The following is a 26,450-nucleotide window of genomic DNA, read 5'->3' as shown; positions in this document are numbered from 1 at the left end:
CTGTGCAACCCTCTGACCTTCCAGACATCCTAGTTCCTCTCCTGGAATCTTTCAAAAAATTGATCTTCCTCACCCCTATCAGAAGCTGTCCTGCCTTGTTATTTTACTGCCTTTCTTCTTGTCTTCTTCAGGTACATCTGTTAAATCAGTCTTCACCAGGAAGAGCAGGAGGACGCAGAAAAGAAGGTACCTGTAAGAAGGTAGTAGAGTTATTTCGTCTCTTATGCTATGGATTACAATATTAATTATTTAAAAGCAACAATCAGTACAAGCCATTTATACAGCATGAGAGATAGTGGTGGCTACTTTAATTTATTCACCTTGTCATTTTCATATAGGTATTGCCCTCCAGATGCTGGCAGCTAAGCACTTTCACACAGCGATTCCGTTTTGTGAATAGAGTGAGACCCAAAAGTTCAGGTTAAATATGAGACAAGGTGGATGAGGTAATATCTTTTATTGCACCAGCTTCTGTTGGTGGAAGTGACAAACTTTTGAGCTTCACAGAGCACTTTCTCAGGTCTGGGGAAGGTAACCGGAGTGTTCAAGCTAATTACAAAGTGGAACAGATTGTTAAGTATAACACATTTGGAGGGGAGACCGCTGAAAATGGAGTGGGCAATTAACAGTCACAGGACAAAATAAGGGCAGCACACAACATGATGTGTAACAAATCATTCTTCTCAAATCTGCAAAGTAAAACCAGGCTATAATACAGCAGCTCTTCAATCCCATTCCTAAATCACCGTTCCCATGTAACCCACCCAAGAATCATTAACCACTCTGTCACAGTTCCTTTTGCCTCTGTTCCAAGGCCCCACTCTCCAGGCCTCGTAACAGAGAGTGCCAAGACTTTGAATCTCTCCTGTGAGTCTTCTCCTGCAACAGAATTCCCTACCTGTAAGTCCTACCCCTGCTCCTGAGATCCACTCTCCAGCATCAACCCTCTTGTGTTGGACTCAGCTTCTCCTAACCAGGGTGGTTCTTCCCTTTCCTCATAGGGGCCTCTGCACAAGCTCTCCTTTAGCTCAGCAAGGGTTCCCCAGCTCTGGCCAGTCCTTACCATTGAACTTTTACCCTTCTCAGTGATTCCCTGTACCAGTTCTCCTGTGCTGCTACTGCTTCTCCTTCTCCTCCGTGGGTCTCTCCTTTGCTCCTCAGGCAGCTCTCACCTGCCCTTCTCTATCTCTCTCAGTCCGTGCTCTCAGGCATCTCTGACTCACGAGCTCTCTCCCCTCTCTAGTGCCCAGGAGCCCTCTTATAAGATCAGCTGGAGTGAGTTGACAAGTTGCAGGTGCACTGGCCTCTTCCCTCTTAAAGGCCAGTGTCACCTGGTGGCAGGCTGGTAAATAGATTTTCCAAAAGACAGATGGAAAAACTGGGCACAGAGAGGTTGAGTGTGTTCCCCAAGATGTCATAGCAAGTCAACGGTGGAGGCCAGAAGAGAACCGAGGTCTCTTGACTTCCCGTCCAATGTTTTAGCCACAAAAGCATCCTTCCTTTCCTCCTTCTTTCTCAAGAGCCACCAATATTTCCATGGAACTCAGGTAATGGTTACTGGCTGGGAGCAGTAAGATGGTGATCAAGGTGCTGAAGATAAACACTGGAACTTGTGTATCCAAATAAAAGGCTATGAAATATTCTATTCCAGAAACAATTCCAAGGAATCACAAGGGCTCTGTTGGCTCAATTCCTTTTGTGCTTCTAACACAGAGGGAAACATTCTCAAATGCGTGTGTGGGTGTAAGTCAGGTGACTGCATTGATACATGTTGCTTGACACTTTTATATAAGTTAGTTTTTGTTGTGGGCTTTGTTTGTTTGTTAATTTACCAGTCTCAAAGGGAGACTGTCAAGGTTGGGAGACTCCAAACTTGACCTACTGTCTCTTTTTTCTCCTTTAAATCAATTTGCAAGATTCAAATAGCTATGTTTTGCCACTTAAAAATAAAATAATATATGTATTTTGAAAGTTAACCCCCCCAGTATCAGCTACTCAAAGTACATGCAACAACAAAATGATGTGTGCTGATCTACAGTCTGAAGCAACTCTACAATGGCAAGCTAGCTCCTGTGCATCCCAGCACACAACAAAACTTACAACCAATCAACAAAATCCCATTTAATACTTAACAATACTTTGCAATTCAATTGCACCTAAATCCAAATATCTTAAAGTACTTAATTATTAATTATGTCTCCTAATCCCTCTGTGGGATAGGTCTGTTTTACTGATGAGGAAACTGGGGAACAAGAGAGGTTAAGTGACTTACCTAAGGCCATATTGATACACTGCCTGACCAGGAGAAGAACTCAGCAGTCCTGACTCCCAGCCCCTCTCTCAGAGAACTAGACAATGATCCCCCCATTGCAATACATTGCATTTTGGTTTTTATCCATTAGTTGTGTCTGCTATTTCATCTGATTTTAAATAAATCTGTATAGTGCTTGTAGTCCCACTAATTGCCATCATATAAAGTAGAAAGGAAAACTGTCACTTCATTCATTTCCTCACCACCACCCTCAACCAATGCAGGGCCATAAACTACAATACATTCAATACAATGACTCTGTATTGAGGGATTCCACCATTTCCCTTGGGAGGCTATTTTGCAGTTTAATTGTATATCAGAAAGCATCTCCTTTTGCATTCTGGGTAGGAACCTCTGAACTCTGCTTTGCTGTTCTATAATGTGGTCTAGATGAGGGGTTCTCAAACTGGAGGTTGAGACCCCTCAGGGGGTCATGAGGTTATTATGTGGGGGGTTGCGAGCTGTCAGCCTCCACCCCAAACCCCACTTTGCCTCCAGCATTTATATTGGTGTTAAATATATTAAAAAGTGTTTTTAATTTATAAGAGCGGTTGCACTCAGAGGCTTGCTACGTGAAAGGGGTCACCAGTACAAAAGTTTGAGAATCACTGGTCTAGAGCGAGTCATTTTAACCTCCACACTCTCTCAAGCTGATATACAGTGAGGGAGTCTCAGGACACATTTATAGACCAATCACTGGGAATTAACTGGAAAAGCTGCACAAACACATGGATATTTGTTCATATAAGAAAAATGAATGGCAGCTGCCTATGGTACTGCAATCAGGGGCAGTCAAGAAAATGGGGAAACCACCATCTGTGAACACAGTTCCAGCACAGACACTAGCTGCAGCTGTAGTCTCTCACTCAGCCGATGCGGTTTGCTAACTGCTGGTGTAAATATAGTAACAGAGTTGCACATATGGCAGGCCACAGGGGCTGTTTAATTTTAGAAATCAAAACTATCAAGTAATTAAGTTAGTCATCCTTCCTCAATTCAGGACCAATACAACCAGTTCCAGAGGCAGTGGTCACAACCACTGTGGTTTGTTTGCGCGCGCGTGTGTGTAAGTAAGTGTAAGCAGCAACTGGCAGACACATGATTGTACTTTTCTGAGTCTAGTTTTTCAAATCAATACTGGACAAAACTAGACTTCTGAAGATGTACCTTTAATAGAAAATCTATGTCTGTGGGTCTGTACTATGAGAGTAGGTGTTTGAGATTCAGATCCAAGGCATTTCTGATATGAATAAAGTGTTACCAAAATGAAGGATGAAAAATGTTCTGCATCCGCTAGCCTTTTTACCTCCAGAGGCAAAGTGTATGTTCAGTTGTATCTTAGCTCAGCAAGTGAAAGGATTTTGGAAGCCTCAGCCTGGTTCCTTGTGAACATTTACCAACTTTGCAAAGTCACCGCACAATTCCTAATCTTTTTTTCAGGAGAGGCTTGGGACTAGCTGAAAAATCAGAGAACAGGTCAGGATAGAGGTGCACCAGCAGAGCTGCTTGGGCGTCCAGGACTGAAAAGCAGGTGTTGCTGGAGCTGAGAATTGAGGTATATTGGCAGAGCTGTCAGGATCCTGGGACTGGAATACGAGGTGCTGTTGCAGGTCAGACTTGAGGTGGATGAAACAGCTCTGTGTGTGGACACTGCACAGAACTTAACTACATGATACCTATCAGCAGCTAGTCTAGTTCTGCTGTGGTAAATGAGGATACTGGACCTTTCTACATTGATCTCAACACATCCTGCACACTTACAATAGAGACCTTGATGCCTCAAAGGATAAGCAGCTTTCTTCAGGGAGTTTATCCTGAGAATCAGCACCAGTTGCATCAGGAGGGTTGCAAAACCCATCAATATGGGTTTTCTCTTCCAGTTAAAAACCAATGAAGGAGGAAAGCAAACAAGTCAGGGAGGGATTTTCTGTTTCTCTAGTCAAACATGCTAAGAGCAGTTCAAAAGAGGCTAATTAAATTCCAAAATCCCCAAGCAAATACGCTAATAATGATTTTGAAATGAGCAGTTAACCAAGGAAGCTTTCAAGGTGGGACTAGTTTGATACAGGAGAAAATGTGTATATGAGAGAGCTGTACAATGTGTGTGTGCGCGCAAGAGAGAATATCTGTGTATAGCCTTTGTACATAAGTGTATGTACGTGTGTGCGTGTGCACGCATGTGAAGGTGGCACAGAGAGGACACTTTCCCCCATTACTTCCCACTACTGAGAAGAAAAGCAGCCTGAATGTTCCCAGTGAAGTTTCAGATGTACTAAAATGACTCCCTTTCACTTACATATCTGGAGCTCTATTTAGCTATCCCTCTGTGTCTCACATGATTCTGGGCCAAGTTCAAGGAACAGGCGTCATGGCCTATCACAGACGCAGAATAGTAAAATGTAACATACAAGTTTGCCAATTCCCTTATGGACCTCCACGGCTGATTCATTTTGGCCCTGCGTCTTGTACCATCAATTATGCCAGCACAAAGTGAGCTTAAAATTCTGCTATTGTGATCTGAAGCAGAGAATCAGATCCTCTGTGTGTGATGCATGTCCGACCTACAGAGCAGTTATGAGTAACACATCAAGAGTGCCTGAGAAAAATCTACTTTAAGTACTTATATGGTCCAAACTACCGTAGTATCTGAGCACCTCACAGTCTTTCATGCATTCATCCTTACAATAACCCTGGGAGGCAGGACAGAGCTACCATTTCCATTTGCCCATCGCAGAGAAGGGAATTGAACCCAGGTCTTTGAAATCCCAGACTACCAACCTAATTACTAGGGTGGATAAAAGTCAATTAAAAAAACCACAGATGTTTTTAATTTAAATCAATGTTTTTATTTAAATTAAATATAGGGTTTTTTAAATAAACCTGTTTAAAATTAAATTTGAAATCATGACAACCTACATTAAGGCCTAAAATTATTATAATCTATTAAAATAATTTAAATTAAATACAAAAAATAACATTAAGCAGTGCATGTTTGCTGACAAGTTTTAAAGAAAGTCAGACCACTGAACTGATGGAAATCACTGGCTAAGCACCTGGAACCAGAGTTCATTGAAGTGCTAAAACAGCTTTTGACAGCAGTAGCCTCTTCTGCAGGTGCAGAAAGAATATCTTCTTCATTTCAGTTTATTCAACTAGTTCAATTCAATGACTAGTTCATTCAAAGATAAGGAAACAATTGGGGGCCAAAAACAGCAAGAAAGCTTACTTTCCTCTTCCAACGTAGGAATAACAACGAGGATGGGATCTACTAGTTCTAAAGCCTTGAAGAACATTGTGATCAGAAACAATCGGTTCAATTCAATAATTACAAATAAAGGAAGTATTATTTAGTAAGTTAGTTAGCTTTCAGTGCAAAACATGTTCAGATAAACTTTTCCCCCCTTATGTATCAAGCACATTTAAGGTAGTTTTATTTAATAAAAAAATGTAAATGGTGCTCTAGTGCATTTTAATTGAGTTTGAATTTCCATCCAAATACAACTTGACACAAACTGCAAGTAAAAATTCAATCATCAGATAAAAAGTTATGCTATGTTGCTTAAATATATTTAGTTGCAAATAAACAAGTTTTAATGGTTACCAACCAATGAGAAACAACCTTTCTTTAGAAAAATAACTAAAAAGTACACATGTAAAACACAATTAAAATCAATAATTTAAATCACATTTTTCTGCTTGTTGATTTAAATCCTGATTATAATTGGTGATTTAAATTGCTTTGATTTAATCAATCCACTCTGCTAATCTCTGGACTATCTTCTCTCTCAATCAAATGTCAACCAAACATAAGTACATAGCTCTCCTCTCTTTCTGCATCAACATATTCTCCTCAATTCTCATGTTCCCTGTCTCTAATTTGCCCTTCTTTTCCATGTGTTCCTACCCAGGCCAAATTGAATTAATCTTTTCAGGTAAGACTTCATGAAATTCATTCACATGCTTTACTAAAATTCAAATATACCTACCTCTTTACTTTTAGTCACTATTTTTTTAATTATATAAAATTAAAAAATCAAGCTTTTCCTGCAAAATATATTCTTCATAACCCACTGTTGCTTGTTAAATATATAAGTATAGAGTTAGACTTGTAGGATAGTAATTGCCAGGATCACTCTTCTTTCTTTTTTGAAAATTAGTACAACAGTTGCTTTTCTCCAACCTTCTGGTATCTCTTCCTGATGCCCATGGCATCAAAAGGAATTGTCAGTAGTTCAGCAAGTTTGTTGGCTATTTCCATTAATCCCTTGGAGAGGTCTGTGTATTTGTGTTTCCCCTAGTATTCTTGTAATTCCATTAGTTGCTTTCTGTTGGAAAGAATTAGATCCAGGATGGCTTCTTCTCTACTTGAAATCGCTACTTTCTGGACCATAAATTATCTTCCACACAGCTTCAAAACCTCTTTGGTGATGCTTGAGACTCTATATTTGTTATTCAACAGACTTCCAGGCAGTTAAAATCCCCCATCAGTGTATCTTTTGGTTTCAAGTGCCATAAGAGTTGGCCTAGCAATTGTTTCGGCCACCACATTACTGGAAAGATATTGACAAGCACAAGAGGATGTTAAGAGTAAGAAAAATGATAAAGGATGTGGTGCAGATGAATTTCTTTGAATTCCTAGAGGCAGAATGGGGGAGCTCTCCATTTCCTGTCCCGCAAACCCCTGCATGCAGTCAACCCTGCAGGGTGACTGGACTCCCCTCTCCACACATGTGTACAAACCCTGGAGGTCTCACCTCTCCAGGATAGAACACACACGACAACAGTCATTTTAACTTTATACAACCCTCCTGTTCTTCAAAAAGCAGTTCTTCCTGAAGTGACATCACAGATAGCTATTTGGAAGATTGCCTTGGTTGACCAGAAAGTCCATCTAGGGGTCAGAGCAAGGAACTGGGAGTCATGATTCCCACCTCTGGGAAGGAGTGTTGTCAGGTAGTTAAGAGCAACTGAATTGGAATCAGGACCCCTGGGTTTTATTCCACATTCTGCCACCTGACTCACTGTGTGACCTTGAGCTAGATACTCAGCAGCGTTATGCCTCAGTTTCCCCCTCTTTAAAATGAGGAAAATAATAAGTGCCTAACACATACTACGTAGGCATTTGAAAATTAATGTTTGCAAAGTGTCTCAAGTAAAAGACTCCAGAGAAAAGTATTATTGTTGTGAGGTGGCCTGGACTTGTCTTGGATGGTGCTAGGAGCTCTGATCTTTGTATGTGAATTTTTTCCAGCACTCCACGAGTTCTTCTGCATAGCAAAGTTAAAGGGAGCGAGAGTGAGAGAGAGACATCCACATTTGATTGGCTGTGACTAGCTGCAATTAAAAACTATAATTTATTATCCCGGATTACGAGTATAATTTCAATGCAGAGAATTAAGGTTTTCTTCTGAGATGGAAATAAAGATTAATTTTTAATTTCCTTTCTCACTGCACATTTAAGAGCAATGGACTCCACAGAAAACTACAGGTCAAAATAATTTTATGGGGGGATGACAATGTTCCATTGCTGAATAATTTAATGCTCTTGTTGCTTTTTTAATATTGGACTGCAGCTCCCTCATGTGAGACAACAGCAGCAGATGCGATGTGTGTGCCTGCGCTGCAGCAGTTAGGTCAACGTGACTTTGAGACAACAAAAAGTTTCACTGCTCGGCACTCGGGTGAGCTTCAGGACTTCCCCTGCTGGTGTGAGCTGCCTCGTATAAGACAGGAAGATACAGTCTTTAGAAAGGGATAGGCAGTAAGTGCTGGAACGGGTGAGGGGGAAAGGAGGGGTTGTTGTGATGAGATGAGGGTTTGAGGAGGAGGCACGAAGCAGAACAGAGGCTGGAAGAGTGCATTCAGCTGCACAGCAGGTGCATTTCATCTGGAATATGCTAAGTAGAGTCAAACTGTACAGCTTTCAGAGGGGAAGCCCTGTTGGTCTGCATCAGCAAAAAACAATGAGGAGTCCTTGTGGCACCTTAGAGACTAACAAACGTATTTGGGCATAAGCTTTCGTGGGCTATAACCCACTTCATCAGATGCATGGAGTGAAAAATACAGTAAACAGGTATAAATATACAGCACATGAAAAGATGGGAGTTGCCTTACCAAGTGGGGGGTCAGTGCTAATGAGGCCAATTCAATCAGGGTGGATGTGGCCCATTCCCAACAGTTGACAAGAAGGTATGAGTATCAACAGAGGGAAAGTTATTTTTTGTCGTGACCCAGCCACTCCGAGTCTTTATTCAGGCCTAATTTGTAGTTGCTGGTGAGTATTTGCTTCAGGTTACAGACAGCCCCCTAATCTGAAGCAAATACTCACCAGCAACTACACACCACACCACAGAAACACTAACCTAGGAACCAATCCCTGCAACAAACCCCGTTGTCAACTCTGTCCGCATATCTATTCAAGGGACACCATCATAGGACCTAACCACATCAGCCACACCATCAGGGGCTCGTTCACCTGCAGATCTACCAATGTGATATATGCTATCATGTGCCAGCAATGCCCCTCTACCATGTACATTGACCAACCAGACAGTCTCTACACAAAAGAATAAATGGACACAAATCAGACATCGAGAATTGGAACATTCAAAAACCAATAGGAAAGCACTTCAATCTCCCTGGACACTCAATAACAGACTTAAAAGTGGACATTCCTCAACAAAAAACTTCAAAAAGAGACTTCAATGAGAAACTGCAGAACTGGAATTAATTTGCAAACTTGACACCATCAAATTAGATCTGAATAAAGACTGGGAGTGGCTGGGTCACTACAAAAAGTAATTTTTCCCTCTGTTGATATTGACCCCTTCTTGTCAACTGTTGGGAATAGGCCACATCCACCATGATTGAATTGGCCTCATTAGCACTGACTCCCCACTTAGTAAGGGAACTTACATCTTTATGCTGTATATTTATACCTGCTTACTGTATTTTTCATTCCATGCATCTTATGAAGTGGGTTATAGCCCACAAAAGCTTATACCTAAATAAATTTGTTAGTCTCTAAGGTGCCACAAGGATCCCTCAAACTATACAGTAGATCAGGGTAGCCAATAGGCAGACTGTGGGCCAAATCCGGACCACCAAATGCTTTTGAATGGACCAAAAATTTTTTTTATTTACTTATTATTGTTATTATGGTGTGAAATATGTTTCTGTGGAGTCTGGACCTTGACTATACCTTGACCAAGAAATTTGGACTTTGACAAAAAATAATTGACTACCCCTGTAGTAGATGCATTCCCCCTGGGGTATGCTGGTTATAGTAAGTAAGATCCAAGAGGTTAAGTTTGCAGACAAAGCCTATTATTTATATTTCCATAGCACATCATTTGAACACAATAAAAATATTGGAGAGATGATGGATCCCACAAAGGCCTTGCTACAAAGGCTATATTATTGTTTTCCAAAAACAACTCTTAAAGGTAGCTAAACTGGCACAGTAAAATCTGGGAAATCCCCACACTTCCAAACCCAGTAGTACCCAAAGTAGGGTTTAATGCAGCAAGAGAAGGGAGTACAAATTCATGTGTATACATTGCTTTCAGGAACAGGTTTTCCTATGTTAGGCTCTCTTCCTGCTGCTTCAGGATCACATTGTTAAATGCCTTGGGCGCAATACCTGACCCTTTAAAAGCTGCTATTGGAGGAAATCTCATCAAAATTCTAAAATGGCTTATATCATTGCTCCAATACTAAGAAATTAACAAAAAAAATAGCCATGCTAGTGACCTGGATCCCAACTAATCAAATAACCCCCATGCTTGCAGCAGCGTGCACTAGAGGACCTAATACTAGGCCTTTCCATCTCTAGTTTTTGTGTTTTATTTACAATAATTGGTATCTGAGGGTATAAATGGGATTAGATGCTTAACTGAAGCATTTGCTGTTCACTTGAGGATTAAACTGATGACTATTTAGGGTCAGGGAGGAATTATCCCTCAGGAATTATTCCACTATCAGACACATCGGGGTGAGGAGAGTGTTTTGTCAGAAGAGGGCTTATTCCATGAGTCAACTCCTTAGAACTGCAGAGGGACCTCAGCTCCTTTTTGTCTCCTCTATGTTTTTAGTGTAAAGCTCTGCTAGATGACGAAAAAGGGACCGTTTAAAAGTGATCATCCCAGAAGATAGATTATTGTAGCTACCCAATAAGCTGATTTTCAATATGTTCTAGAGTAGCTATCTCTCTTGGATGTCTGGGCTACACCTGATTTCAGTGCAGAACACTAGCAGAATTAAACACACAGTTCAGTGCAAGCCACTGCTGGCTATATCTGTTCCTGCTCGGTTACTGGAGTCATGGTGCATAAACTGACCCTGAATGAGACTGCAATTTCATGAAGCAGAGTCTTCTCTGGGAGGAAGTGTGGCTCTAGGGAATTAATCCCCTTTGCTCATCAGGCAAGCATTTGACCCTTCTCATGCTTTACCTACAGTTGTGGGAAGTCTGTTAGGAGCCAGTCCTGAGCCTGGGGAATTGGAGATCACAATATTGTGCGGTTCTCACTGGACATTAGGTTTAAAGTTGTTTCCCTCTCCATTCTCACTGCTTCCTGGATTGGAAAATCGAGACTGCACATATATGTGCACACACAGACAGGCACACTCTTTTTCTTACTGGGACCCCCTCTTCCCAAAATTAACATGAATGACATTTTTCTAACATCTTCCAAATGGTCAACTTGATTAGACCTCAAAGTTGGCGGAGTAGATGACTATAGACCAATATTGTGGCTCTTAAATTGGATCAACATGAAATGGGAAAATGAAAGAAAAATGGAGATAGCAGTTAGCATGCTATGATATTGGGCAGCATAGAACGAAATCAGACAGTACAGCAGATCAGCATGCTGAGAGAGCAGGCCATACCACCTTGTTAACATGCAGATATCAAGTTCTACATAGATGACCAGCTCCTTGTGCGGGAACCAAACTTTTTCTGAGGTTTGAAATTTTGTTCCATATTTTTTCCCTGCCTGTCTCCAGGGTGCAGGCAAAAGACAGTTCCTGTGGTATTTCCATCCTCACTAGACATAGGAGAAGCCGGAAATCACACGGGGAAGTCTCTTCCAGCTGAAGAAGTTCATAGATGTCACAGTGGGCCTGTGGTCTTTGGATGCTTATTCAAACCATACCTCAGCCTTTCTAGGTTTGTCACAAAACTCAAAGAAAATTAAGCTAATTCCTGCAGATAAGCTTCCCCAAATCCCTGACATTCCAACTGTATTACTCTGTCTCACATCCACTTATCACAAATGTAGCAGCTGGCAACTGGGGACTGTTCTAACCATTCAGTGCCTGTTTACTGCCATAGGCTTATCCCACCTCAGGCTAGGATCTTATTCAGATCTCACAAGCTAAAGCATGATCAGTCATTAAATTGGGAGACCTCCACGGAAAATCCAGGAACTGCAGAAAGCGGTGCTGGTGATTCAGTATGGAATGGTCTTCCCTCTGAGTCACTGCTGAATCAAACCACCAGCATGATGTTAAGAGACACTGTGTTTAGGATGAGGTTTAAAAAAAGAGGCCCTGTTTTTAGCCATTAAAGTTCTCATAGCACTTTTTGCAAGGGCAGGAGTATTTACCTATTGCTTTGGATGGTTTCCAACTTGTATAATTATTACATTCTGCCATGCTAAAGTCACTATGTATTTTGAAGTTGGATATGGAATTTTACTTCACTGTCTGTCTTCAACAGTTGTGTCACATACACTGTTAGGCCTGGGCTACACTGCGGGGGGCGGGGTTCAAACTAAGATACGCAACTTCCGCTACACTATTCGCGTAGCTGCAGTTGAAGTATCTTAGTTCGAGTTAGCAGGCCGCCCTTATGGCGGCGAGTCGACCGCGGAAGCTCCCCCATCAACTCCGCTTACGCCTCCTGCCAAGGTGGAGTACAGGTGTCAATTCGGGGATCGATCACTACCCGCCGAGCCAGTGAGTAGTGAAGACGTACCCTTAGTCAGCCAACCTTTTTAAACCTCCTCCCCCCAAAAATGTGGATCTATTTCAGTCGTGGGTGAAGCATTTCCTCCATATAAAAGGCCTTATTCTGACAGTGCAGAGCACGCCCAACTACCATGGATTTCAATCTCGAGTTGCAGGTGCTCTGCACCTGCCTTGATCAGGCCTAAAGAGTGTGTGAAGCCAGATTTTCAAGTACTCAGTGCCCACAATTGGGGTCAGATTTTCAAAAGAGCTCAGGTTCCCAGGAAGGCTAGATTTTCAAAAGTGTTCAGTATCATTCAGTCTGACACTAGTGGACAGATTTTCAGAAGAATTCAATATGCTGAACTCTTTTGAAAATCTGGATCTGAGCTTTGAGACTGACTGGGACAAAAGGAGATAAAGAACTGAAAGCTATTACAGTGAATCCTTCTCATGGCCTTTCAACACAGGCTCAGTGTCCAGTAACAAACCAGTATCTGTGCACAAAGCCTGGTATGTTTCTCCAGAAATGGAGTTGAGATGTTTGTCTTTTCTGAACTTACTGTTCCAAAAACACGAGTAACCCTGACATAGCAACTGCCTCCTCCTTATCATAGTCACCAAAAAGACTGAAAAGAATCAAGCAGCACAGACTTATCTTCCACAAGATGTTCAGCACACCAGGTCTGTCTTACTGATTAGCTTCTACTCACTGTTTCATTGGAATTTTGCTGTCTTTTTTTTTAACACAGTGCATGCTTGCCATTTCCTGAGCTGTTGAGTGCAGCATTGTTTGCTGATGGTATCAATTTGCACCTCTGGAAAACAGGATGGTTTACATGGAGGATCCTCATCACTGGAACCTTTTAATAATCAGTTTCACTATAATAAATAGATTGACCAGTGCTCCCCATTCAGTACTCTGGGCAGATCCTCCCTTATTAACTTGCAGATGAACTCTGGATACAGCTGCCTCTGTATAGGGTTCCCTGGGTGAGCTGTGCACATGGCTATGGTGGGAAGCTCCATGCCTTGGAGTATACCAGACCCATGAGACCAGGACTTGGTACCCTCAATACTGCACTTCACATTTGTGTTTGCAGGCCTTGGGCACCCACTTCACCTTTAAGAGTTGGGAAAATGGGTCAAGGATTATTTTCAGGAGAAGGAGGGATGTTGCAAGGGGCAAGGACAAGAATCATGGAGATCTGGAGGCTAAAAAGAAATGGGTCATCAGAGGAATGGTATATGTGCATTGTGAGCTAGATAGGAGACAATGAGTAGGCATCTCCCAGAAAAACACCCCTGGCCTGACCTTCACTTCCCCACCCTCCAGCTGACACATCTCCTACACCCTCTAAACCCATCAAAATGCTCCCACACTCTCTGGAAAAGTTTCTCAACAGGATCCCCAAAATACCAAAAAACCTCTTGCATCCAGACTGGTGATAAACTGCCCTAGTGAGCACATAACAATATGAGGCTGTTCTCAAGAGGGACATGTTCTGTGAGCTATGCCATTAGGAGAAATAGCCGCTAACACAGACTCCATTTTCTCCTCAGTTTATCCAGATAGGCTTCCTGGTACCAGAGTGATATATTGTTTAATTTCCCAGTGGTACTATGAACAAAAGTTTCTGCTGAGGAATATCCAAGCTGTCTTGATCACCAACTATACATCCCTCATGCAGCCTCACTCACATCTGTCAGTCACTCTCATTTTGCTCACTATCTTTTTGACTGCTCACAAAAGGGAGGATTTAACTCAAGAGTAAACCACTATTGATTTCAGCAGCAACAGAATTAGGCAAATGCTGAGTGCTTCTGAAAATCTCACCCAGAAACACTAACACTGCAATTACGGAAATCTTTACTCCTAGAATATAACAGATTGGCCCAATGCCGCAAGTGACCTATACTCCGGGAAGGAGTCCATTTAATAACAACAAAAACACCATAGGTCAGATTCTAACCCCCTTACTCATGCTGAGTAGTGCCTTAATCCAGGGATAGTACTATTGAGGGCAATTGGATCAACATGAGTAAGTATAGGTATAAGAATCTGACCCTATGATATCAGAGTTGAATTCAACCACTTTGAATTTTAGAAATTAAGGGATTTGAATCCCAGATTTGAACCCACCTCTAAAAATTTGGTTCTTGGATCCAAAACCAGTAAGGGATTATTTTCCAGTGCAACCACATCCCAAACAGAAATAACGAGATTTCATCCCAATATACCAGAATTCTCAAGATGATCTCATGAGATTTCCAATATTCAAGATGGCAGAAATCTGACTCTCAACATTTCAGTACCACTGAAAGTGGATCCAGATTCTCTCTCCAAACTAAACCCTGAACCATAGCCTAATCCAGGTCAATACATTGCCTCCTTGGTCCATATCTTTATCTTGTGTTGCCATAAATACTGATAAGTACTTAAGTACAAATACGAAGAACACCATTACAGAAGTACTTATAAGTATGCTGTGGAAATAGTATGCATGTATTTTCAAGTGAAAGCATAAGTACTAGTTCAAGCAGTTTTAACTCCCAAATCAACTGTCTGGTCAATATATGGACAACTACGTAAATAATATAACTGCATAGTAGAAGAGAAAGAAAAAGAACAACATTGAAATTGTATTCATATATACAAATAAGCATGGCATAACAAAAATATCTCTTATAAATGTAAATAAATTAATACATTTCCCTTCCATTTTATATATATATTTATTACAATATTTTGTACAGACAGCAGCATCACTCCATGAAATGGACATTTTTCTTCAATTGCAGCATAATCTCAAACATATCCTGAAGACGGTTCCTTCTTGGCAAAAGGATTTGCCCAGCGCTACTGAATAGTCTTTCCAGAGGAGCAGAACTTGGCAGTATGGTATTAAATTTGATAAAAAGCTTAGCAATTGATGGATATCTTTTCAGTTGATTCAATTCATGCGATGGATCACTAAGGTACTGCATCCCAACAGTCCGTAAAACGGAGAAAGATGTAGGTGCCCCGTGATCACCCAGGCCACAGAGATTAGTGGCAGCTTTGGGTGTTGTAACTTGTTCTATCGGCTTTGGTCAAGTGTCATAACAAATCAGATCTTGTATAAAAAAAACTTCCTCTGCAGTTTTTCTATAATCCTGATTATGCAGCCAGTGCAACTTAAAAAATGGGTCTGACACAGAAATAATGATGAATTACTTTGTACTTCTGTTACTCACAGCTGTATCAAAGATCAAAATACGCCCAAATCATTTTCTAAGTCACTTCTTCAAACTATCTACCAAGCAAGAACTGTATTTTGGGGGAAATGAGTCAAGTCTGGATTTCAGCACAAGCACAATAGACAGAACTGTACCATAGAAAGACTATGTTCTCTTCCACTGGAAGTCTGTAAAGTGCAGTTGAAACTGGGACATCACCTTCAGCCACTCACATCAAAATTCCAGCTCTGTGTTGGTGAATTTTGGCAGCTGAAGTCACTCCATCACAATATTAATGCTACCACGCATGTCATAAATGTGGTGAAAGCAATTGAATTCTGAATTCTATTGTGTGAAGGCAGGTTTGGGGATTGTTTTTCCAAGTGTGTCATTTACAATCTCAGCACTCTTTGGACTTTGGTGTGCAGCATTGCTTAAGTCAGGGCACTTACCCACCACACATCTGAAAAGATGCTTATATTGAGAATTCTTGGCAAGAGTCCTACAAGCATTGATAGTTGCTAGCACTCCAGTGTGTGCAAAAAGCAGGTCACAATGGTGGTAAGTAAAATATTCAGTCAGCAGTATCGCATGACAGAACTTCAGTGCTCACATGGCTATATATATCAGAATCTGGGCCTGTCCACTTGTTTGCTAGCATCATCCTCCATCCCTCCAGGTCCTGAAAACAGGGCTTTAACGAAATTGCTACCATTGTCTGTGACTACATGTTATTTTTGTTGAGGCCAGATCAGACTATGTGTGGCTTCTCAGTTGCTAGAGAAATGATCTTGTTGTACGGATGAGTTCCAACAAAGTGTTAGAAACCTAAGACTACTGACTCTCAGGTTAGCTGAGTCAATCCACCTGGGTAACACCCACATAGCTTCTCGCTTGATATGACCACACATCGGTAGTTGTGCAAACATAACGCACAGATGCCAGTTTGTTTTTAACTCTTTCAAGAACCATGCTGTACTGTCCCACTAATTTATTTTTAAATGTTTCTGTACACATAACAATGGTCTTGGGAATAATTCCATTAAGTAAAATGAGAAAGCTTCAACAATCAATACGGCAGCATATCACTAACAACAAAATTGAGAATTAGCTTATCTGTTTTTCATTTGGACACTAGTGCAGAAAAGTACCCAAACAGAGGGCCTTGTACTTTGGGATATCCTCAGACACTGTAAACAAGTCATCACCAGCTTGCTTGCCTCCAAAATCCTTCCTTTTATGCATCATCTTCAAATATTTTCTCCATGGTTTCTCTACAAAACAAATAACTATTTTATTGAGCGGTACTATGCATGTATTAATTTTTAATTATTATTCTGATCACGTACAAAAGGAAAACAAATGCTAACGTCACATATAAAACATACTATAAATACTGCTTGTGCGTATGTTTTACTAACTGAATTAGAATAAATATGGTATTTGTGGCCTTTTTTGGCCAGAAAACACATCAAAACAGCACTTCAAGAAATAATAAATATGTCCAACTAAGGGGAAAATGCAGCTAGCAAAAAATTAAATGAATCATATTTAATTAATAATATATAATTATTTACCTGCAATGTTTGGTGAAATTTGATGGTGCCTTATATTGTCCACGAATTGTTTCCCCATAATCTTCACTGATATCTCATAGACTTTAAGGCCAGAAGGGACCATTATGGCAGGGGTGAAAGTAAGTCTAGGGACTTACCGGTATGGGGCTAGGCTGGGGCCAGCTCTGGCCCCCGGAAGGGGCGGGGCCTCTGGCAGAAGGGGAGGGGCTGGGGGAGGTCAGAGTCAGCCCTGGCCCATCCTGTACCGACAAGTGCCTCCTTCCCCCTCCCTGGGGTTACAGCTGGCAGCGGTTTAAAGGGCCCTGGACGGTAGCGGTGGCCAGAGCCCTGGGCCCTTTAAATCATCCCCAGAGCCCCACCACCACTTCCCCAGGGCTCAGGCAGCAGGGCTCTGAGGACAGGGCTCTGGCAGCCGCTACCACCCCGAGCCCTTTATATCATCCCCAGAGCCTGCCAGAGCCTTGAGGAAGTGGCGGCGGGGCTCCGGGGACAATTTAAAGGGCCCAGGCCCTTTAAATCACCGCCCCAGCCCCGCCGCCGCTACCCCAGGGCTCTGGCAGCAATTTAAAGGGCCAGAGGCTCCAGCCGCTGCTGGGAGCCGTAGGCCCTTTAAATTGTGCCTGGGGAAGCCGATCCACCCTGGTACAGCGCACTGGCTCTTGCCGGTACTCTGTACCGGCTTACTTTCACCTCTGCATTATTGTTATCTAGTCTGACCTCCTGCACACTGCAGGCCACAGAACCTACCCACCCACTCCTTGAATAGGTTCCTAACCTCTGGCTGAGTTACTGAAGTCCTCAAATCATAGTTTAAAGACTTCAAGAAGAATTATCGGCCAAGCAAGAACTGTGCTTTGGAGCTCTCACTACAATCTGCAAATGGAGATTGTCTTTATTTTCAGACTCCATTATTGCCTGAAGAAATATTCCAGAATTAAAGAACACCCAGAAATGATTTACAACTCAACAGGAAATGAAATGGGAAGTACCATCAATGACAATCACCAGCAGTGGTACTAGGCAGAAGCAGATTAAGCAATTGCTTAGGCCCCAATTTCCCAGAAGTCTGTTCAGCACTGGAGCAAGACCAGCAGCTGGTAGCCATTTTCCTATTCCACCCTTCAGGGGACACAGCTACTGGTCTTGTTCTCTCTCTCTCTCACACACACACAGAGTGATTCACCCGTCTGCTGGGCCAGGCTGACAGTCTTCCTGCAACTAGTTGCAGGGACCAGTCAGAAGTGAAGGAGCGAGGCCGGGGGAGGGGGGAGGGGCGACCAGCACCCTCTATGGCTGGTGGAAAAACAGAGCCAACAAAAAGAAATCCCTCGCCACTGGAACTGAGGGCCTGAAGTTCCCAAGTGGGGGGAGTGGGCCCTGGGGCCAACCAGAATCCAGGACCATTTGAGGGATGTGATAGTTTCAAAAAATGATTTTGAAAATGTGCCTGCAGATAAAAAAAGTTAAATATCAAAGGTATTTAAAGCATCAGTAAAGTACTTTGAAGTACTTAAGTACATGGGAACACTTAAACAGTGCTCTTTTCATTGACAACATACCGGTACGATTAACTCACTCACCCAAATATACTGAATGATACATAGCTATAAACCAACAAACTTATCCTTAAGAACATTCTTTGAATTCTAAGATGACTTAAAATAATAAACATTTTTATTTATAGGGTGCCCGGAACACAAAGGCCTTTGGAAATAGGTATCAGCTTCTGATACTTATTAAATAATACCACAAATGTACAATAGTGCTTTACTGACAAGAAAAATGACATCCTCCCCATGAAGAGCTTGAAGTCTAAGTTCTGACATGTCATGAAGAAGGAAAGTTAAAATATTGCAGGGGAGAGGGAGCAAAGACAAGACCACAGCAATATTATTACATGCCTCTTGAGGGTTATGCAGGTTCTTTTATTTATCATTAAACCTCATCATCTTTGGGAGTCAGTTTGATCTAATGGCTTGATTGGGAGCCAGATAACCTGGATTCTACTTCTGGCTCTACCACCAGTTTGCTATGTGACCTTGGGGGAAGTCACTTCACCCCTCTGTGCCTTTTTCTCCCCTCCTGAAATTTGTTTGGCTTGTCTACAAAGCTATTTGGAGCTGGGTCTGTCTGTCACTAGGTGTCTCTATAGTGCCTAGCACAATGGAGCCCCAATATAATTGGGGGCCTTTAGGCCCTACTGTAATACAAATATTAACAGGGATTTATTATGGTTATTTAACTTATCGTGCAAATATTTCTTATTCATTCATGTAGTTAAAAATCTTCCCAGCATAAAATCAAAATATAAAGAGAGGAAATTCTGTTTGTAAAAATCCAGGATGGAATTAACAACAGATGATGTTTACAGAGAGATTTAGCTAATGGAGCTTTGCACAGCTCTGCACCCTTTATGAGAAGTTTCACACCCATCGAACAGCCTCCTTTGCGTATCTTGCTGAAAATTACTCACAGCACACGGACTGGTGTCCAATAACCACTAAAACCTAATCCCCTTTTCCACTGCTGCAGAGCATGGAGGTTTGGCACACCAAAGATGTCGCTGAGTCACAAACTACCTCCGGTTCACAGTGAATGTGCCTCAATTCAAGATGGTGGAATTACAAGGGTGAGAGGGGAGTTTGGGCTCCATGGCCCATTTAGTCCTAGCCCCCCGATAATGTCACAAGGGAGCCACAATTAGCACCACTTGGGACAGGGTTATTTGGGGGTGTGGACACCTACCCACTGGGAACTAGACAAAGAGCCTGCCAAAATCATTTCTCAGAGGAACCACCAGTTTCAGTCAAACATACTGTACCTTAGGCCTGATTGGAATAGGTTGACCTAGAAAAGAAAGGCTCCATATCCTAATCCCCAGTCCTCAGTGACCCAAGACAACCATTTCAGAGTAGCTGACACCTGGCTGCATAGTAGTATCATTTACGACAGGAAGTGTGACACAGGAAAGAGACTGGGGAGCAACTGCCAGGACCCAACGTACTGCTTTTGGGATAGGAGACCTGTAACTGAAAACTGACAAAAACCCATTAATCAAAGACACTGTATAGATAACTCTGATCAGCCTGGCCTCACAAAGCCCCCATATGACTCAGGGCCTCACACACCAAGTGAATAAGGCGGCAGTTTATCCTGGCTCAGGCCTAGCAAACGCAGCTTTGAGAAAAGGACACCGTTTTTTAATGTTTTCCTCTTTCAGGCACTGAGTGAAGAAAGAAAAAACCCAAGCTCTGATGAGAAAGATAAATTCTCAAAAACAGTGACAGACGCCCAGAGCAGATACCAGGGGAAAAACAACACTGAGATCCGATTAGCCCAGTGAATCGGCGCTGCAGAGGGTATCTCTAAACCAGAACACCCTTCCCTTTTCCCCTCTTATCCTCCCCTTTCCGTCCCTACCAAGGCCCCCCTCTCTCCCCGCAACTGGAGTTAGGGCCTGACGCCGCAAACGCTCACACACCCCAAGGATCCCTGTGACGCTGGTTATGGAACCGCTTGGGTCTGCAGGGTGAGGCCCTCGGGAAATATGGTGACAAAGCCCTTGCTTCGTCTCACTGTCCACAAGTTTCCCTGTGCAGCTGCTGTTGCTCTGGCTCCTGCGATCTGCTATCCTGCTGTCTGCAGCTATCCTCTCACCTGTCTCGTTCCCGTGGTCAGGGGGATTGCTGGGCTAGCATGATTCAGAGGGTTTGACCTAGAGGACAGGAAAGAAAACATTAAAAATCTCTGACCTGCCAGGGATTTGAGACTTTGCCCCTTCACAGCCTAGACTGGCGAGCCGACTCCCTGACCGGCTCACTTGTTCTCCAACTGCCAGACTCATTCTAGAACCTTCTTTGCAGGGATTCAAATGTCAGTCTGAGAGTCCCCTGCTGCATCTAAGCTTCCTGTGCACAGAGCGATTGTCCTGCCTTTTTATCAGTACTCTCCCTTCCCAGCTCAGTCCACTCTGGGATCAGAACTGCAACGGCTGCATCCACCTTCAAACACTGTTTATCAATAGCTGGCTCTCTCAGAAGCACTGTGCTTTGAAACCACTGGGGTCCAGCAGGCTGGGAACCACATGAGGTAATGGAGGCCACAAGTTGATCGAGATCTGGCCTCTCACGTCCGTAACTCCATCACCTTCACCCTCACCGCCCCAAACACACAAACTCTTTTTCAGCTTCAAGTTCATCCCTAGGATTCAGGCTCTAACATCACCAAACCTTATCAGTTCTTCACCTACATCAACCTCTCTAAAATAATTAATCAATTCCTCCCCATCCCTGCTGTTGCTATATCCTTGCCTTTGGTTATTCTGCAACCCCCATCTCTGGGGTCTCCAACATATCTCACCTCACTCGCCTCCAGTCTACCCAGATTCCCATTATTAAAGTAGTTTCAGCCCCACTGTGTTCCCCTCATTGTATCCCTCCCTTAGCTTTTCCTTGCCTTTCTCCAGATGTCAAGATTCACATCTCTACTTTCAAGGCCTCGCATAAATCTACCCCATCTTCATTTCTGCTCTCATTTCTTCCTAACCATCTCAAGCATCCCCCTTCCCTGCTGCCTTCATCTCCTTCCACTCTCCACCAAGTTTGGACACCAGTATTTAGGCACATAGCATCATCTCCATGTCACCCCTCATGTTTGTGCCACCCTCTCCTGTTAGAAGCTCCTCCTTAAAAACATACTTCCACAAAGTCTTTAAAATTGCACTTCAGATGCTGAGCAGCACCCAGTGTATGTTGTCTGAACAGTTTGGTCGGCATTTTTTCTAGATTGCAAGGTCCTTCTGGCAGTGAGAGAATCTTCATGTCTATGTGCATAATGCTAAGTGTGCTGGTGCTCAGTAAATACCGTAATGAGTAAAGTCCTGAGAAACAGGACTAGCCGAGTTTTCCACATCATCCCTCCAATCCTTGACAAGAAACAAGTGGCCAGTCCAGGGAGGGATTGCTGTCTGAAGTGAAACATGCTAACCTATATCAAGAACCCAGGGAACCCCAGTCATTCCTACTGCAGTCAACTTTAATGTCACATCCCCCTACCTTCGGTAAATGATGGCCCCTATTCCCTCACACAAACCCGAACATTATTTTAAAACTTGCCGTGTGACTCAGGATTAGCGTAGCAAGGGTACTGCAGGTCACAACCGAGATATACGGGCAGTGCTGCAGGTAGCAGTGTGAGCACTGGAATAGCACACAGAGGGATGCTACACCCCACAATGTCTTCCCTTGATAGTCAGGTTTCTAGATGTTTACATTCACTCCAACTTTAAGAAATGAGAAAACAAGGCTGTAGGGAATGAAGCCAAGGAGACTTCCAGGAGACAATCGTCTTTTCTACTTCCCCTCATGCCGGGCTCATGGCATTTCAGCCAGCCCTGCAGTGCTCCAGAAAAGAAGGAAGACAGAATGAAGGTGAGTGAAGGAACACATCAACAGCATCAAGCAAAGGAAAGAGGAGAGGGAGGAGGATGGGCTAAATGTGGGGCTTCTGAAGGGCTCCAGCATCTTAACCCTTTCCATACTGGGAGTAAATGGGAAAGTTTTCCCCAAAGGTGCTGCAGAATCCATTTCCCACTGTAAAGAGGTGTCCATTATCATTACAATGCCATGGCTTAATGTGCATATGTACACAGAGTTATCATTACCCCCCGAACCACCTGTCTCCCGAACCAGGGAATTTTCTGTTCGTTACTATACGGAGTTTCCTTCTCCTCCAGAATCCCAGTAGCAACCCAAGTGCTATCCATTACTGAAGCAACAGACTACAGGAGAGATCCAATCCAACCAGTCCCAGGCAGTCTTCCTTTTTCCTTCACCAGCATTCTGTAGGCCAGGAAAGGGACACAGCCAATTCAGGCTTTGGGCTAGAAGGGGAGGGCTTCGAGTTCGGCAGAGAATTCTTTCCCAGGTGCCTGGCTGGTGGGTCTTGCCTACATGCTCAGGGTCTAGCTGTTCACCGTATTTGGGGTCAAGAAAGAATTTCCTCCCGGGTCAGCTTGGCAGAGACCCTGGCTGGTTTTCACCTTCCTCTGCAGTGTGGGGAATGGGTCACATGCAGGTTTAAACTAATGTAAATGATGGATTCTCTGTAAATTGCAGTCTTTAAACCGTAATTTGAGGTCTTCAGTAACTCAGCCAGAGGTTAGGGATCTGTTACAGGAGTTGGTGGGTGAGGCTTGGTGGCCTGCTATGTGCAGGAGGTCAAACTAGATCAGTGTTTCTCCAATGCAGCCACCAGGGCATTTTTCTGCAGCCACAACCGCCTCCTGGGCAGAGATGGCGGGTGGAGAAGCAGCAGCCCCTGCCTGCAGCTCCTGGATGTACTCCCTTGGTGTTTGCTGGCACTGCCAGTCAGGGATTTGCGCCTTGCACCACACAGTCTCCCGGGGACTCCAGGCAGCAATTCTGCAGATACGTGGGGCTGGTGTGTGTGCTAGATGTGGGAGGAGCCTTTGACTCCGCCGGTAGCCAGTGACTCACCTTCCTGGGGTGGAGGGGCTCCAGGGACAGGATCCGGACTTCAGCTCCCCGCCCGCCGGCTTCAGCCGCGGGGCTCTGGGCTTCAGCCCCCCCACTCCCCAGCTTCAGCTGGAGGGTTCCGACGGTGAGCTTCAGGCTTCAGCGCCAGGGTGGTAGAACTCGGGTTGGAAAAATTGTCAGAGCAGCCACCAGCAAGAGTTGGTGGCTGCGCTCTACGGCCATCAAAAAATTGGTTATGAGAACCCCTGGACTAGATGATCATGATGGTCCCTTCGGACCTTAAAGTCTGTGAGTCTATCATACAGCACGATCATGTGAAGTCTGTTGCTCCGGTCCCGACAGAGGCCACCAAATGGTCCTACAGGACCAGCCAGTCTTCTGGGCACCAATTTGGATTCCCCACTCTCTAAGAAAACTACCTCAGCAGCCATGCCTGAAGCAGTGAAATCCTGTGGCCTTTGTAGTACACTGACAGCCGCTTTAGCAGGTACTCCTAAGCCTGGTCTGTCTTGCCTGGCTACAGGAACTGTATGAAGCTTCTCTAAGCACTCTCTCTTTGCATGGCAATCTTAACTCCATTAAGCGGAGAAGTTCTTTTCTTCCAGTTCGTTCTGTTTACTACTTTTGTATTCTGTGGAAACAATTTGTATTCGTTGCTGTGCAGCCAGCAGAATGAGCACAAGAGCACAAATTATTGACTTTACGTAGGGCCTAGATAAACAGTATCTATTAAAATAAGGGCTTAGTAGAATAACTTAGGCATTGTCTGCACTATGGGTACAATGGCAGCCGCCATATGGAGCCCTAGCTATGCTGACATAACCCTACAGCGTATATGCAGTCTACACCAACGGAAAGAGTTTTTCTATCAGTGCAGGAAGGCCATTTCTCCAAGTGACAGTAGCTAGGTCAACAGAAGAATTCTTCCGTCAGCCAAACTGCATCCACACTGGGGGTTAGGTCAGCCCAGCTACGTCGTGCAGGGATGTGGATTTTTTCAAGCAACGTAGCTGTGTCAACCTAAATTTTAAGGGTAGACCAGGCCTTAGATATTGAGGATTCACAGAATTTCCCCCCTAACAGTTGACAATTGTAAAACGGGACAGATTTAGGGGCTAGCTATATTCCTCTGCATACCTATTTTTAACAAAAAGATTATATATATTATTGCATAATTGTTGCATATATAAATACCAAGGTTCCTGAATGACAAGATCTTTTGCATCCTGACCAATATATGTGTTCAATGCCTTTACATTCATTTTGGCTGCTTATTTCACATTGAACCATTTTTCAATTAATATATATAAAATTGAAAGTGAAACTGCAAATCCTATATAAGCACATTTTTTAAACTGTTCAAAATAAATCGTTGCAAAATGTATTTATTAATTTAGGTCTACACATAGGACCCAATCCTACAGAGTGCTCTGCAGGCAGGACTCCATGGGGGATAAAGGGTCTGGGAATACAGATCCACTCTCTGGACCGAGCCGCATAGGGTCACTATTGTCTCAGAGATTTGAGATCTTCGGTCCTGATCCAGCTACTCGCTGTATGTGCATGGGCCCTTGCACTTGCGCAGAGCTCCTGAAAGTCACAGGGCTTTGTCTGCATAGAATTTGCTTATTGGCTCAGGAGCCTTAGAGTCCAGTCAAGCAAACCTTTGTGCAAGTGCGTAATCTTACTTACATGAATGATTCCATTGATTACAATGGGACTACTAGTGTGAGTAAAATTACTCACATGGGTACAGTAAGGGGGGGATTTGCAAAAAACACATCAGCACTGGCCTGTTGCCACACTGATTTCAGAGGCAGCAGAGTTAGGCCAATACCACCGATGCCAAGTTCCTGATCTTTCTTCCTTCAAGGCATTGCTACGATAGCCATGTGATTTGGTGAGAATCACTGTTTCTATTTAATAGAAAAGTAAATTTCTAGCCCTTCTGGCTGTGGAGAAAAGCTTGAAAATGTGCTCTGAGTGCCTTCTACGGGCTCAGAAACTGAAAGGCAAACCAGAAGAACCCAAAATTTTAAAAAAATAAATAAAAGACAATTTTCAAGCCAGTCTCATGATCTGTGTGGCCTAACCCATGACTACAATGCTTGGGGTTGCCAAAACTGCAACACTGAGCTCTTCTTAAAATCCCAGCCTGTGTGTTGCAGGATCAGGCCCTTATTAAGCATATCTCTTCCAATTTATTTAACACTTTTTGGGTCACTGTTAAAAGGCCCTATGCCACAGAGACTGAAATATAATTTTACAAAAACTCATCGAAAACTTTAAGAATATTTCACATTTTACTGCTTCCAGCACGGTTTATGATCCATGTCTGTTAAATAAAATAAATAAATACATAATAAACAACTTACTCTTGAGTTGTAAGCATGTTCTGTTTGGGCTAGAAGGCCAGCAGCAAAGACTTTACAAAACTGTTCGATATATGCACCTGCTTACGAGTGGATATTTTGTCCCATATTTCTGTAGTAGGAAAAGAAACCAGAGGTTTTACCTGACAGCTTTTTACAATCCAGCCAGTGTAAGGTATAATACAGTCTTTTTTTTCTCCGGGCTTCTCAGATCTCAGAAGCATGTGCCAAAAGACTGTCAACTTGTTAAAAGTACATTAATGCAAATTCCAGAGCTTTCAGTTATGTTTATGCTAATAGAAAGCCTCCCGCTCTGTGACAGGCCCAAGTGAAGAGTCAGTAACAGGAAAATTAATTCCAGCTGTTGAAATTGATTTAAAACTAACTTATTCATAATAAAAAATAAAGCATTCCTGAAATAAAAAATAATTTAAGAAAAGCACAAAATCATGTTTACTGCATGAGAGCTGAATAGGTTCTCCTGTTGGGAAGAAATCTTCCAAATTTAATCAACCCTGGT

At 43.0% G+C, this 26,450-nt stretch overlaps 1 protein-coding gene across 1 annotated transcript in view; it reads right to left on the bottom strand.

Annotated features, from left to right (window-relative positions):
* Positions 1-25,989, bottom strand: part of LOC311523115 (uncharacterized protein) — a 42,011-nt gene extending 16,022 nt beyond the window's left edge. The window contains exons 1-2 of the mRNA XM_084632835.1: positions 25,934-25,989; positions 74-190 (exon numbers count right to left, since the gene is read on the bottom strand). The gene's annotated coding sequence lies outside the window, so the exon portion shown is untranslated. The remainder of the gene's footprint in view (positions 1-73; positions 191-25,933) is intronic.
* Positions 25,990-26,450: the final 461 nt, after the last annotated feature.

The sequence above is a fragment of the Lepidochelys olivacea genome (assembly GCF_965140295.1).
Source record: "Lepidochelys olivacea isolate rLepOli2 genome assembly, chromosome: 7".
NCBI lineage: Eukaryota > Metazoa > Chordata > Testudines > Cheloniidae > Lepidochelys > Lepidochelys olivacea.
This window is presented reverse-complemented; position numbering and strand designations above follow the sequence as displayed.